The sequence below is a fragment of the Schistocerca piceifrons genome, chromosome X (genome assembly GCF_021461385.2).
Source record: "Schistocerca piceifrons isolate TAMUIC-IGC-003096 chromosome X, iqSchPice1.1, whole genome shotgun sequence".
NCBI lineage: Eukaryota > Metazoa > Arthropoda > Insecta > Orthoptera > Acrididae > Schistocerca > Schistocerca piceifrons.
This window is the reverse complement of record NC_060149.1, coordinates 510,214,468-510,230,882: the sequence shown is the minus strand read 5'-3', so window position 1 is coordinate 510,230,882 and position 16,415 is coordinate 510,214,468. Positions and strand designations below refer to the sequence as shown.

The 16,415-nt window shown below is 41.1% G+C and overlaps 1 protein-coding gene and 1 non-coding gene across 2 annotated transcripts in view; both read left to right on the top strand.

Annotated features, from left to right (window-relative positions):
- Positions 1-16,415, top strand: part of LOC124723027 (polyamine-transporting ATPase 13A3-like) — a 288,432-nt gene that overhangs the window by 124,935 nt on the left and 147,082 nt on the right. The window lies entirely within an intron of this gene.
- On the top strand, positions 126-231 carry LOC124723923. The gene has a single exon (XR_007006582.1). It is a non-coding gene; the product is annotated as a U6 spliceosomal RNA (small nuclear RNA).

Below are 16,415 nucleotides of genomic sequence, written 5' to 3'. Positions count from 1 at the left end.
GGTGAGTGTTCATCAGAGTACCTCAAATTACCACCTAGCCTAAGGAAACCCAATGTGCAGGCCACAAGTTGTCCGCTGCCCGAGTAGCTGCTTCCTTTCTGTAGTACACCCCTGACCTATCAAGGGTACTCGCTTCGGTGGTACATATACTACAACAGGAATGACACAGAAAAGATTAGCGTGGCCCTGCGCAAGGATGACACACACAATCATGAAGCATTCCATAGTTTTTGCTCATCTGCTATTGATGTGGCTGAATATTGACTGCAGGGAGCCATGCAAAAGGTGCAGTCGTGGCCCCTCACCCACGGTTTTCAGTTTTCAACCACCAACTGTCACCGTCTTACAGTTCACCTACAACCACAACTTCATCATGATGGCCGTCTGCTTAATGAAGTACTCTCTTATCACTTTTTAGGACAAGTTTTTGATGTCTGCTTAAATTGGCTTCCCCATATTTGTCTGCTTAAGCAAAACTGCTGGCAGCATCTAACATTCTTAGATGCCTGAGTCATACCAACTGGGGTGCAGGTCACCCTACACTGTTGCAGGTGTAAAAGGCCCTTGTACAATCCTGTCATGAGTATGGGAGCCTGGCATATGGTTCTGCATCGCCCTCAGCATTGGGGATGCTGGACCTATTCACCACTGTGGAGTTTGACTTGTAATGGGAGCTTTCTGTATGAGCCCAGTAAACAGCCTACTCGTGGGTTCCTCCATTGCGGATCAGGTGACAACAACTGCTCACCAGTTGGGCTGCACATATTTGTAGCTCATCTAAACATCCAAATTGCCATCTCCTTTTCCCTGACACAGCGATCCATCTCCTGCAGCAGTGGCCCAGGTCGAGGATTACAATTGCCGTCTGTGTCCGTTCCCTTCTCACTGAACTCGAGACTTTCCCTCTACCACATCTCCTCCAGGTCCACTCACGTACACTTCCATGGTGTATACCTTGAGCACAACTTTGTCTAGACCTCTCACAGGTTCCAAAAGACTCAGTTCACCCTGCAGCCCTCTGCCGTCTGTTTCTCTCTCTTCTTGACACTTCCCAGGATTCAGAGGTAGTTTACGCTGATGGCTCGTTGGATGATGGTCATGTTCAGTTTGCTCATGCTCATGCAGGACATGCTGCACAACACTTCTTGCCAGATGGTTACAGTGTTTCCACTGCAGAGCTGGTAGTCATCTCTTGCACTCTAGAGCATATCTGCTTCTGTGCTGGAGAGTCCTTCCTCTTTTGTAGCGACTCTTTGAGCGCCTCACAAGCTCTTGACCAGTGGTAGCCTCACCATCCATTGGTAATGGCCATCAAAGAGTCTGTTTACATTGTTGAACAATGGGTAGTCAGTGGTCTTCATGTGGACCCTGGGACATGTTGGAATCCCGGGAAATAGGACTTGCCGACAGGCTAGCTGAAGAGGCTACTCGTAAACAGTGTCTGGAGGTTGGCATACTGGAACACGATCTTAGATTGGTATTACGTTGAAAAGTTTTGGGATCTGGAATATGGAATGCCACTCTCTGACTTTGCCAAACAAGTTACATATGGTAAAGGAGGCGATGAATGTGTGGTGGTCCACATTTTGTTGGACGTCCAAATTTAGCCACCCTGAGATGGACTATTCACCTTCCTGACACACTACCTACGGTTTTAGGTGACAATGCCTCAATGGCTGGTCTAGTTTTAAGTTTTGTTTGAGAGGGGTGAGCCGGCCAGTGTGGCCAAGCGGCTCTAGGTGCTTCAGTCTGGAACCACGCGACCACTACGGTCACAAGTTTGAATCCTGCCTTGGGCATGGATGTGTGTGATGTCCTTAGGTTAGTTAGGTTAAAATAGTTCTAAGTTCTAGGGGACTGATGACCTCATATGTTGAGTCCCATAGTGCTCAGAGCCATTTGAACCATTTTGAGAGGGGTGTTTTTATCACTCAATCTAAGGGTGGGCAAGTGGCCTTCTCTCCCAGGCCTTCACCCTACCTGCATTATAACTCTTCCTCGCCCCCTCTGGTACTGTCTTTTTGAGTTGGTTTTAGTCTTTTCACCATCTGTGTTTCTCTTGTCTTGGGTTTTTAGGCTGGAAATTTTATAGTGCTGCTGAGTGACTGGTTCATCATTTTTTATTCTTGTGATCAAGCGAGCCAAGGCCATGTGCTGTATTGCTTTTAACACCATTTTCCTTCTCATTAATGATTTCAATCTTTGGCTTGATACTTTAGTTTTCTACTTCAGTGTGATTACACATACAGCTTTACTCAGTTTATTCCTTCACCAGACTTAAAGCGATAGGATTCCTTTGGGGTATGGTCTTAATCTGAGACCTGTGTGACTAAGAAAAAAAGAGATTGATAACCACACAGTTTAGCCCCCTTTAATCTCCAAACCCAACCAAAAAATCTGTCAAGGGGATTCCTACAATTTTTCACCCGGTAACACAGGTCCAGACCTCTGCAACCAAGACCATGACAGAGTCGATGAAGCCTTTGGTACCCCTATCGCCTCTGGGAGCAATGCAGCAAATTGCGAGCTGTGCCTGCACCATGTGTGCAAGGCCAGCAGCCTTCACCATCACCTCCGCTAGCTGCCTGTATGAACTGAGGATGGCCTCAGAACCCATGAAACAGACATTATTTTGCCAATGTGAGCCATAACTTGCAGATGACTGCACCCAGCACACTTGGATAGCTGCAGGTAAGGCTGCCTCCACATCTCAGATGTGGTCCCCTCAGCAGACCTACAGAGTGTATACTGGCTTCCTTTCCAGTCCTGAATGTTATCTTCCTCATGGGCTCCATAATGTGCCTATCAGTGGATCTCCCGATAACTAGCAAACCCATGCTGACATGTGCTTGCTTGGACCCTGCTGAAGGAACAGCCACCTGTTCACTAACAAGGTGAATTGGTGAGGTCAGACGGACAGCTGCCTCCACCGTGGGTGACATGAAAGCATTATCACCCACCACCCACCCTGCTGTGAGGGTGGATTCACCACATTGGGTATGTTAGGAGGCTTCTTGGCAATGTAACCCATGGACAAACCAAGTGACACCTGGCGTGTCCCATGTAACATGCCAGATTCTCTGACACTGCTACATGCAAAGTCAGCAGTCAGAAGGCATCTGACCATAGCCAAATGTGCATTCAGCTGTTCGCAAACTCCAGCCAGCTCCTCTTGCATCCGCACACACTGTAAACACATCCTACCTATCCTAGCAAGACTAACTGAAGAACTAAACTCAAAGCAGACACAAACCTAGATGTGCAACTTCCCATCCTCCTAACATGTTACCAGTGGATGCTAATTCCTTACTGAGCTGTGTAGCTGGCTGTTCAGGAGAATTGAAAATTGTGCTACAGGCTGCATGAAATTAAACTTATAGTTGAAAAGGCATGATCAAACCTCTTAAATAGAAAAACACATGAAATTTAAGAAATATACTACTAGGGAAACAAGGAAAAGCTAAATATATAATTTACCACTCCAGAGATGTGAACAGATGACAGCTGAGGGCCTGATAGAGTTCATCCTTCCAAGATACGTGTTGCCTTGCATTTTCTATGCACAGCCTTCACATCAGCGAAAGTACGAGGGGCGTTTGAAAAGTCCATGCAAAGTCCGAGAGATGGCATCACCAGCACGTATTGAGGTCATGTTCAGTTAGTAGCATCTTTGGAAAGAATGCACACCAAGTTTCAGCCATATTGGTCTATTTCTTTGTGTTTGGCATTCGTGTGAATCAAGGAAGTCGAGTGATTGTCAAAAACTGGACGAAAAAAATTTTGTGTGGTGACTAAACATTACTTTATGAAAGGCAAAATGCCTCAGGAGACTAAAGAGAAGCTTGTTAAACATTAAAGTGACTCTGCACCTTTGATTAGAACAGTTTATAAGTGGTTTCAAAATTTTCAGACTGGCCATATGGGCACAAGTGATGCTGAACGTTCTGGACGCCCTGTGGAGGTTACAACTCCAGAAATCATTGATAAAATCCATGATATGGTGATGGATGACAGAATAGTTAAGGTGCGTGAGATTGCTAGTGCTGTGGGCATCTCGAATGAACAGGTACATAATATTTTGCATAAACATTTGGGCATGAGAAAGCTATACACAAGATGGGTTCTGCGATTGCTCACGCTTGACCAAAAACGGAATCATGTGAAGCGTTGCAAGGATGGTTTGCAGCTGTTCAGGAAGAATCTGCAGGACTTTGTGTCGTTTCATCACTGTGGATGAAACATGGATACATTACTATACTCCTGAGACCAAACAACAATCTAAACAATGGGTTACCAAGGGAGAATCTGCCTTTGGCCGGAAAGGTTATGGCGACTGTCTTTTGGGATTCACAAGGGATAATCCTCATCGACTATCTGGAAAAGGGTAAAACTATTACAGGTGCATATTATTCATGGTTATTGGACTTTTTGAAAACGGAGCTGCAAGAAAAACGCCGGAGATTGGACCGCAAAAAAGTCCCTTTTCCATCACAACAATGCACCAGCACACGCCTCAGCAGTTGTAGTCACAAAATTAACTTCCCTCCATTGGACTGCTATTTATTCCCCAATTTGAAGAAATGGCTGGTGGGACAAAGATTTTATTCAAATGATGAGGTGAGTGCAGCAACTAACAGCTATTTTACCGACTTGGACAGTTGCTGTTATTCAGAAGGGATCAACAAATTGGAACAGCATTGGACAAAGTGTACAAGTCTAAAAGGAGACTGTCGAAAAATACAAGAGGTTCACCCCAAACACATAAGTAGTTTTCATTTTTGCACGGACTTTTCAAACATCCCTTGTATTCCTCTGCAAGGCTGTTCTGTATGATGCTGTATCATATTTCTCTCTCTCCCCAAACTGCCCTGAATTGTGCTAAAAGGCAAGAAATGTTGCCTCACATTTCTGCAGTACTTGCAACATTTAAATAAATAACCAAACCATATAACTTCCACACTCCTTTCTCTGGCACAATAACTGAATTTCACTGCAGTTAAGTTTATGAACATGAACTGAACTTACACTGAGGTGACAAAAGTAATGGGAAAGCAATATACGCAAATTCAGATGGTGGTAGTATCACATACATGAGGTATAAAAAGGCAGTGCATTGGCAGAGCTGTCATTTATCTTAGCTGATTGATGTAAAAAGGTTTTCAACATGATTATGATTATGGCTGCGTGATGGGTATTCACAGACTTTGAATGCAGAATCGTAGTTGGAGCTAGACACATGGGACAATCCATTTCAGAAACTGAGGGAATTCAATATTCCGAGATCCACAGTGTCAAGAGTGTGCTGAGAATACCAAACTTCAGACATTACCTCTCATCATGGACAACACAGTGGCCAACAGCCTTCACTTAACGGCTGAGAGCAGCAGCATTTGCAGAGGGTTGTCAGTGCTAATAGACAAGCAGCACGGTATGAAATAACCATGGAAATAAATGTGGGACATACAATGAACATATCCATTAGAACAGTGTGACAAAATGTGGCATTAATGAGCTGTGCCATCAGACGACTGATGCGGGTGATGTTGCTAACAGCACAACATTGTCTGCCGCGCCCCTCCTGGGCTCATTACCATATCGGTTGGACCGAAGAAGACTAGAAGACAGTGGCCTGGTCTGATGATGATTCCTGATTTCAGTTGGTAACAGCTGATGGTAGAGTTAAAGTGTGGCGCAGACCCCACGAAGCCATGGACCGAAGTTGTCAATGAGGCACTGTGCAAATTGCTGGTGGCGCCATAATGGTGTTTACATGCAATGGACTGCATCCTCTGTTCCAACTGAACTGATCATTGATGGAGATGGTTATGTTTGGCTACTTGCAGACTATTTGCAGCCATTCATGTACTTCATGTTCCCAAACTGTTGAATTCTTATGGGTGACAGTGCACCATGTCATTGGCCCACAACTGTTTGCAATTGGTTTGAAGAACATTCTGGACAGTTTGAACAAATGATTTGGCCACCCAGATCACCTGACATGTGTCCCAGCGAACATTTATGGTACATAATGAAGAGGTCAGTTCGTGCACAAAATCCTGCACCAGCAACACTTTCGCAATTATGGATGGCTGTAGAGGCAGCTTGGCTCATTACTTCTGCAGGGGACTTCCAACAACTTGTTGAGGCCATGCCATGGCAAGTTGCTGCACTATTCCAGGCAGGTGGTGGTTCAACATATTAGGAGATATCCCATGACTTTTGACATCTCAGTATGTATTATCACTCAGTACACAGTATTAAACAAATGTTATGAGATTATAAATTAAACAGATCATTGTTTACAGAAGAGCACTTTGAGAACACTGGTACTCCTCACACAGCCACTTTGAAGCCCCTTTCTGTGAAACATATTAAAGAAGCCATAATATTTTTAAAATAAACAACATTTTACACAAGACTATCAGAATCTGAAATGTAACAACAACTTATATTAATTCTTAATAATTTTGTCTTATATTACACAATTTAAAGTTAAATTATTTTCTGTACTGTGGAATAAAGAATACTTAATATTCTTCTGAAACATACATTGAAAATTGTGAGAAGTCTGCAGGATTTTTCACAAATGATGATAGCTCTCCAGGGACAGCAAAAGTGGTTTCAGTTGTGGGTTAGTTGCAGGTGTTTGTGATGGCAGTGACCTAGACAGCAAGTGGCACCACTGTTGATAAGAGTAGGGTTGAGACTAGCCTAAGCTTCACATTGCTCATGTTTTCTCTCCAAGTTGCTAGCAGGAAGTACAGGGAATAGACTAACAACTTTTTCCCCTGTTGTTGTATAATGGGAAAGTTTTGGTTGAATGTAAATACTTTAGAAGCAAGTGAGTCCACGTACCAAAAAGTGGAAACATGAGTCACCAACAGGCACACACAAAAAAATCAGAAAATTTACTAGCTTACAGAGTAAATCGTTTCTCAACATGGGTGTGTGAGGGCAAACGCATGTGTGAGCATTTTTCAGTGAGTGCCTCCTTTACTCTTAAAACATTTTCTCCTGGTATAATTGACAAGAACTTGTTCCTCTTCAAATTTCTGGGATTGACATATGTACTTCATAATTCTCATTTAACATAAATTAGTAGAAGCTGTCCACAAAAGCTCTGAAGACTTTTTGATTTCTTACCTTAATAATGCAGGAGCTATTTTCATCTGTTTTTGGTTCAGTTCCATTGAATGCAGATTAACATAATCATAATAATATTTGTTTTCATCTTTATATAAATACTGCCACACTACACATGCTTAGCACTTCCTTTTTTTACTGCTTTTATATACAAATGTACAAAATAAATTTGATCCTCTTATACAGCTATAAAATTAATTATATTTTGTCACAAGAAGCCTTACAGTATGACATAATTATTTGTTGTTTCTCTGGTATTTCCATCATATATGAAACCTTAAAATTTTTTTGAACTTGGCCAAGCAGTTGTGGAGCAATCTAGGTTATTACTTTTCATACTTCCTCTACCACAGGCTGTAAGTGCACAGTGCATTACTTATCACTGATGCTCATAGTAGCTGAGTTCTTATACCCATCTCTTGCCTAAAACTGACTGAATCTTTAATTAAATACGATCATTTGCACTTTACTTACAGTGGCTACTGTTAGTGGCTCCATTCATTTTCTCAGCTATGTTTTATGTTTGTCAGTGTAAATATTGTTGCTCATTAGTTTCCTGGAGTCAGGAACCTGCCCTGATCAAACTGTTTTTAGTGATTCTGCTATGTTTCTGAAGAAGGTAGTCAATGGTTACCTTTTCAATGATGCCCCAATCTAACAGATGCTTTATTCCCTTTTTTGTGGAACCTTTCTTCAAGAAAGGGACGTAGTATGACTTAACAAAGAATTTTTAATAATACTTCATCATCGGGCCGTAATCAATGTTCTTAATTACTGCTGAATGCTCTTTGTCATCTCCAGGTCTCTACGGTATTACACACTTAAAGTTATTGTTGTTGTTGCAACTTTCCATGCTTGTTTTGTTGTCAATCAGATCCCTTTGGCTTTTCTGCTTGCTCTGCTCACTATTCAAAACTTTTAAGTTTGTCAGGCTTGCATTTGCTGCAGCCCTCTCCATGCATTGATGTCCTGTGCACTGTGGTGTTGTTAACAGTATTGTCTCCTACCTCTGATGTGTTAGATGTAACATTACTAAAGGAGTCATTAGTTAACTGTGGGACATTACTAATTGAAGTCTTCTGTTAACATACAACTGAGACAAGATTTATTTTAAAGCTGTATAATCTTGATGTCGATTCCTGTTTTTGAAGTCATTGCCTCCTTCACTTCATCTTCTAACAGTCTGATCTTGATGTATGCACAATTGTGTATCGAGGCTACCTCATGACTGCTGACCTTGCTGTGCTCAAATTTGAAAATTTCTCTCCACATTGGCTTGTTCGGATGATGGCTAGCCACTCGCTCAAGGAACTTGACAAACGTGGCGGTTGCGTCTTGGAACTGATGGTAATGCTGGATGTGCAGAGTACAAGAGTTTGTGTTGTATATTCATTATAAGTATTTTGGTGTCTGTGTTATTGTTTAAACTCTTGAGAGAACATCTACATCTACAGCTACATCTACATCAGTACCCCTCCTCCCCCCTCCAAGCCACCTGGAGGTGTGTGTGGCAGAGGTACTTCTGGTACCACGGAGCCCCCCCTTCCCTTCCCCATTTGCCAATGGCACATGGAAAGAATTGGTGTGACAGACGTTACATTACAATGTCATGGCACTGGCCATCAGGTAGTGTTTACAAATGTTATATGGTTAAGTTTCTTGGCACCAGGGCATCTACTCAGCAGGTCTGAAGTGGTAAACTGGGAAACGTCTGAACATTTCATCTTTGTCTCCTGACTCTGCCAAGCAATGTTAGACGTGGTGGCTGATGAGAGTAACTAAGTTCGTTAGAATAAAGGTATCATGACCAATCACTACCATTTCCAAACTGTCTCTACTGCACATGTGCATCTTTGGGATTGTTGTGATTGTCGTAATTTGCATTATTTGAACCATATTTAATGTGTTTCATTGTTGGCCACTTTTAGTGCTAGTTGACACAGTTGCTCACTTTGCGGCAAATGTTTATGGTTTAAACACAGCACCAGTTACTTTATCCACAAACTAAGTTGACACTCGGTGCAGTGGCTTCTGGGGGAAACCACAAAGGCATTTTCCATACACAATCACTCCCATCAGACACCCTGCCGAGTGTCAACATTGTTTGTGCATATATTACATATTTTTTCATGCTTGCCAGCACATGTTCCAAATATTTATTCTCGTTGTCAAGTGCACATATTTATGTAAGTATTTTTTGTGATGTTTCACAAACAGATAATATGAGTGATAGTTTGCATGTGTGGGGTTTTCTACACAATTAAGGAGGTACAATACATGATAATCTCGAAAAGATGATTATAGTACAAGACACGCAGAACGATACATATGCAAACACCACAAAAAAAATATATATGTAAATATTTGCACTTCGCAACAAGAACAAATTCTCGAACCATGTCATGCTAAGCATGGAAAAAATACGTAACTGATGCCGTATTTCATTATTTATGTAATGAATGACATTTGCAGACTTTCCAAACACAGATTGAGGGAAATTAAATTAAGTCAAACATTTCTACTTCCCTGACAGTTACCATTTCCAGTTACATCGGTAGTTTTTATTGGCTAATAAACTATCGTTAGATACAAACAAGTCTCTAACAAGTACTTCGATACCTATTATGTACAAATATCATACATAAAGTGCAAAAATGCAAGTGGGGATCCTATACATAACTTTTAATGTTTACAACATTAGTTCCCCCTTTTTCCATTATCCTGCATTTTACACCTTTTTTCTAGTTCCTTGAAAAGAGTAAAAGTAGGGTGTCACTGATCTCTATTGGCAAGTTGAAGTCACCCCCTATTACAACAGCATGATCAGGAATCTTAATCACGAAATTCTGAAAGTTCCCTCTGAAGTGATGTACCACTACTGCTTCTGATACAGGTGGTCTGTAGAAACATCTGGTTATCATTTTTGTCCTACCTTTAATGCTTAACTTCACCCAGATTAATTCACATTCAGAATCCATGATAACCTCACTAGATGTTGAAATTAAAATGAAATCCAGACCATTAGCTACATACAGGCATTGATAAATATCAATGGGGACAGTTGAAAATGTGTGCCCTGACCGGGATCGAACCCGGGTTCTCCTGCTCACATGGCAGACGCTCTATCCAACCAAGCCATCGAGGACACAGAGGATAGTGCGACTGCAGGGACTTATCTCTGGCACTCTCCCTGTGAGATCCACATTTCCAATGCACTGTCCACACACTACATTTGTAGTGTCCTTCCCACCATACTCATGGCTCGCGGTAGTCAATCTACTGATTACCGTAAGAGTTATGGCTATGTGAGGGCATCTGCACTGAAGAACATTGGCTGGTAAGTCTTATCTATGTGAAGATGGTATCTGTTCTTTTGGATACCTTTTGAACAGTACTCACCAACGAATTTGTTTCTGAAATCCTGAACAGTGCAACAAGAACCAACACCTAAAATTCCCACCTAGTGGCATCACTCATTAAATGAAATTATGAATGAAATTTGTTTTTTGTGGTTACATATTACTGGCAATACAAACAAGTATTCTACAACTGGTCACACGAGTGATTTGTAAATGATCTTCGTAGACTGATTGCATTTCCATAGTATTCTACCAACGAACTAAAGTCTACCAACTGCTTTACCTATGGTTGGCTTTACATGATCATTCCATTTCATATCCCAACAAAGTGTTACACCCAGGTATTTGTATAAGTTGACTCCTTCCAGTTGTGACTCATTGATGTTGTTGTTGTAAGCCATTATGTTTTTTCATCTTGTGAAGTGGACAGTTTTAAATTCCTAAACATTTGAAGAAAGTTGCCAATCTTTGCAGTACTTTAAAATCATATCATAATCTCTAACTGAATACTTGTGCAGCTTCTTTCAGACAATCCTTCATTATAGATAACTGCATCACCTGCAAAAAGTCTTGAGACTTAGGATCTCATTGACTAGAGAAGAACTGTGTGCAGTGCTGCGAACTGCTTTGAATTGAGCCCTGATGACCAGCAAAGGCATTTCTGAGACACTTCAGGCAGTGATGGGATACCAGCATGACTGTTTCCAGCCTTACAGTGTGACAACCAGGAGTGATAGCCTGGGGTGCCATTTCTTTTCATATCAGGACTGCTTTGGTTGTCATCTGTGGCAGTCTTGCAGCACAGTGGTACATCGACATTCTACACCCCATTTTGTTGCCCCTCATGGCAAACCATCCTGAGCTTATATTTCAGTAAGATAACATCTGCTGTGCACGGCAAGAATATCAATTGCTTGTCTTAGTGCTTGCCAAGCCCTATCTTGGCCAACAAGGTTGCCAGAGCTCTCCCCAATTGAGAATGTTTGGAGGACTATGGGCAGGGCCCTCCAACCATCTTGGGATTTTGATGATCTAATGTGCCGATTGGACAGGGTTTGGCACAATATCCCTCAAGAGGACATACAATAATTCCATCATTCAATGCCAAGCTGAATAACTTCTTGCACAAGGGCCAGATACTGGCCAACATGTTAGTGACTTGCTCAATTTGTGAAGCTCTTTCTCTCTAATAAATCATCCATGTTTTCTGGAACTGTAATCATTTTTTTGTCTGTACCTATACGAGGGTTGGAACTTTAATAGTGGCAACTATTTATTTACAGCTTGTACAAAATAGATACGTGTTTCAAAGTTTTACTGACCTTCATAGTAGTCACCAGCATTATGTATAACCCATTGCCAGCAATGTGGAAGTCATAAGATAGGTAAAGAGGGGGGGGCAAATATGTGGTTGAAGAATATCACTAAGACACATTTTGCATGAGTGAGTCCTCTTTACTAAAGGACAGACAGCCCATGTGCTGGCCGAGAACTTGCCCCTCTTTTCCTAATGACTCGTGTCACCAATCACCTTATAATTTTTTTCCTGGACTTTGAACTAAAGCCATTTGATGGAATGGGTAACTGTCCACAACAACCAACCAAAAGCTAAATACTGTATTTACTCGAATCTAAGCCGCACTTTTTTTCCGGTTTTTGTAATCCAAAAAACCGCCTGCGGCTTAGAATCGAGTGCAAAGCAAGCAGAAGTTCTGAAAAATGTTGATAGGTGCCGCCACAACTAACTTCTGCCGTCGAATATATGTAGCGCTACACAGGCATCCTTTGTAGGCACAAAGACAAATACTGGCGCCAAAACCTTTGCGTCAGTAAATAAAATAAAAATAAAAAAATTGGAAGACGAGCTTTTTTTCTCCGCCCGAGTTTCGACCACTGCATTTTCATACATTATCCAATGAAGTAAATACAAAGTCCGTATTGTTCATCTTCGAATTTCAATGTACTACGAAAATCCGACTGGTAATACTGGGATTTTTGTCAATATGGCCAACTCTACGTTCTGAATTTTTTCCTACCTGTGAGAAGAGATGGTTGCTAATAGGAACCTGATGAAATGTGAATCACATGCAGTATTGTCTTCATCATAAGAATAATACGAATATAAACATTTTGCCATGTATTCTTTCGTGTTTACTTCTATCTCATTTAAATCGTGTCTGCCAAATAAACTACGAAACTAGTGTGAGACAACAGCAAACGCGGAAGAATATACGTATCGTGTCATGTTTATATTCGTATTACTCTTATGCCTAATAGTGATACAGTCAGAAATGAAGCACGGCAACTGACCAGATTTTTAAATCTAAGACGACTAATTTCTGTGCAGAATTTGATGTACTAAAGAAGCGGCCGCAAAGATTTTCAAACGGAGAAAAATTTTCGCCTAACTCTCGTTCAGTACATGTTCTATCATACGCAGTCTATTATTTGGTTCTTGTTGATCATTGTCAAAGAAAGCAGCAGTGTAAGTAACAACAAATAGCAGTCTCTTGCCATTGTTTCGCTAATGAGACGATTCCTCTCTTTTTTTTTTTAATTGTAGGCGGCGGTAGCGCGCACAAAAGCAAGCCATGCTGCGAGCAGCGACATGCCGTAAACACGCACTATCAGAATGCGACAAACAATGCATGACACAGTATAGTAATGCATTTTCAGCTTAGAGTGACTGACGTAAACACCTATAACATAGAACACGGCACTTATCAGATCAAAGCAAAATAAGCAATCGATTCAAACCAGACGAAGCACGTGAAAAAGGAAGGGTATCCGTATAAATACGGACGGAGCGCCTGACGCATAGCAATGGCTACCTGGTAAAGTTTAACTGCTAAGCTTTCGACTCGAATCAAACTACTGTAGCTGTATCGTCATTCATTTGACCTAAATTGTGTCTCATATTACAATGGACCAACTTTGTTTCGATTTGGAGGTGCGGCCTAAAACTTTCCTCTCCCCTTGAATTTCGAGTCTCAAATTTCAGGTGCGGCTTAGATTTGGGAATTTTTTTTTCCTTTATTTCGAGTCTCATTTTTTAGGTGTGGCTTAGATTCGAGTAAATACGGTAGTTACCATTGTGAGATTCCTTTCAAATTTTTTATACCAATTCTTTAAAGTCATTTTGTTTTGGTGTGTTTTTTCTGTAACAGCTGTCTGATTTGTCTTACTTTTTTGTTCACATTATTCACTTTTGCAAGAATACTGGGAAACCTCTCAGAATACAAGTACAAGCAGCAAATCTTAACAAGATTCACAATTAATCTCCAAATGCTGCTTTTATGGTCTTTTTCAACATTGGTAATATCATAAAATAAAATTTCTGTAAATCACTAAAGTGTCACTCTGAAGTAAATTTCAGCAATCCACTTTCTTTCTCCTGACTGCCTTCACCAAGCAGTAATCTGTTATCTCTATGTCCCCACAAGGGTATATTCTGGGCACCGTGTAATCTTCGTTAAGGATAAGTTCCTATCACCTTCTCTCAAAGAATGAACTGTGTGAGGGGAAATAAGATGAAGTACATTTATGACTGTTTAATTATTGTTATGTGATGGTGTAAGTGTCTGTAATCAATGTATTTGCAGTTGGTCCCAAATTTTTAATTTCTCAGAGGATGTTCTAGGTAACTCTAGCCATAAGAATTAATATCTTTACCTCCTCTGAACTGATCCCAATTTCAGACTGCAACTTGTTTTAGGCAATAGTAAATCAAATGCCTCTGTGTAAGCTGATTCTTGGTGATACAACAGTCACCTGAGTAGTGTCAGCATGTTGAATACCGGTGAAGTGATACCCTGGTGATTCTTGAAAAGGTTGTGCTGACAAGCTTTGGTGATCTCAGATGCAACCCACATAGGATGGGATTCATTGATCATTATTTCTGCTGATTTATCAATCCTGATTATGTCTTGCATAAAATAGAGCTGATGAACTAGTGATACAGTTATGGTTAGAAATGGAGAGAACAAGTAAACAAAAGTATTGTTGATGTTCTCAGAGAGCTCTTAATGTTCCATCTCCCTTATCTTAAATAAAAGAGCATTTTGGTGCCATTTCAGATCTGCAGTATGGCACTGTTCATGTCCATTTTACGAGGGTCACTCCAAAAGAAATGTACACTATTTTTGTAAAAATACAGTTTTCATTCTGAATGTGTGAAAGCTTTACGGTGTGTAGATACGTCCTTCCCGCTTGTTTTCAAGCTTAGTTCAACCTGTTCCCGTGAGAGGCGCCGTCACAGCATGTCTTCAAGATGGCTGCTACACTAGGCGTTTGTCAGAAGCAACACGCTGCCATAGAATCCCTGTGCTGTGAAAACAAGACAGTGGGAAACGTCCACAAGAGGTTGAAAAAGGTGTTTGGAGATGCTGCTGTCGTTCGCAGTACAGTTAGTCGGTGGGCAAGCAGGTTACGTGATGAAAGCGGGCACGGCAATATTGAGGATTGTCCTCGCAGTGGCAGGCCTTGTACTGCACACTCTCCAGACAATGTGCAGAGTGTTAATGAATTGGTGATTGCTGACAGACAGATCACATCACGGTGAACGAATTGTCATGCTATGTTGGGATAGGGGAAGGAAGTGTTTGCAGAATACTGAAAGTGTTGGCGTTAAAAAAGGTTTGTGCCGGATGGGTTCCCAGGATGTTGACAGTGGCTCACAAAGAAACAAAGAAAACGGTATGTAGTGAACTTTTGGAACAGTACAAGAATGGTGGAGTGAATTTCTTGGAAGAATCGTGACAGGTGATGAAACATGGCTCCATCATTTTTCACTAGAGACGAAGAGGCAATCAATGGAGTGGTGGCATGCAAATTCACCCAAGAGAGAGATTCAAAACCACACCTTCTGCTGGAAAAGTTATGGCTATGGTGTTTTTCGATTCCGAAGAACTCTTGCTTGTGGACATCATTCCAAGTGGAACCACCATAAATTCTGATGCATATGTGATGACACTGAAGAAACTTCAATCTCGACTGAGTCGTGTTCGACCACATTGGTAAAAGCAGGATGTTTTGTTGCTGGACGACAATGTACGACCATATGTCTGTCAAAAAACCATGGAAGCGATCACAAAACTCGGATGGACAACACTGAAACACCCACCTTACAGTCCTGACCTGGCTCCATGTGACTATCATCTCTTTGGGAAACTGAAAGACTCTCTTCATGGAACAAGGTTTGAAGATGATGACTCCCTTGTGCAGGCTGCCAAACAGTGGCTCCAACAGGTTGGTCCAGAATTTTACCGTGCGGGTATACAGGTGCTGGTTCCAAGATGGCGTAAGGCAGTTGAGAGAGAGGGAAATTATGTGGAGAAATGAAAATATTGTTCCTAAAGGATGTATGCACACACTGTAAAACTTTCAAACATGTAGAATGAAAGATGGATTTAAAAAAAAAAAAATTGTGTGCATTTCTTTTGCAGTGACCCTCGTATATACCAAACCGTGTCAGTTAACAACACCAAACATGAATAACACCTGTGTACACTGGTTGCAGTTCTACTTGTTACAGAGAACTGAAACTCCAAGTCATTTTCTAACTGCCCATGGTATGTAAATATAGAAAGTTACATTAACACCTGACTGTGTCGTCTGGGCGCTTAACTTTTTCTGTCGTGCAATGTATTTTTTCTGTTAACGATGTAGGTGTCCATATTCCATTTACGTTTCACTTGAGAATGGCTTAAGTAGATAACTTTAACTACTAGATAACGATAAATATTGACTCCATCCATTATGGCCTGGTTTCATGGGACTTATTTTAATTGTTACTCAAGTCCAAAATGATTGATTGTGACTTCGCACATTTAAATTTGTTTCTCAATCCTTGCTCTTAGAACTAAAATTATCTGTCCTCCCCCACTTTTCTGAAATAATCTGAATAAATTTTGT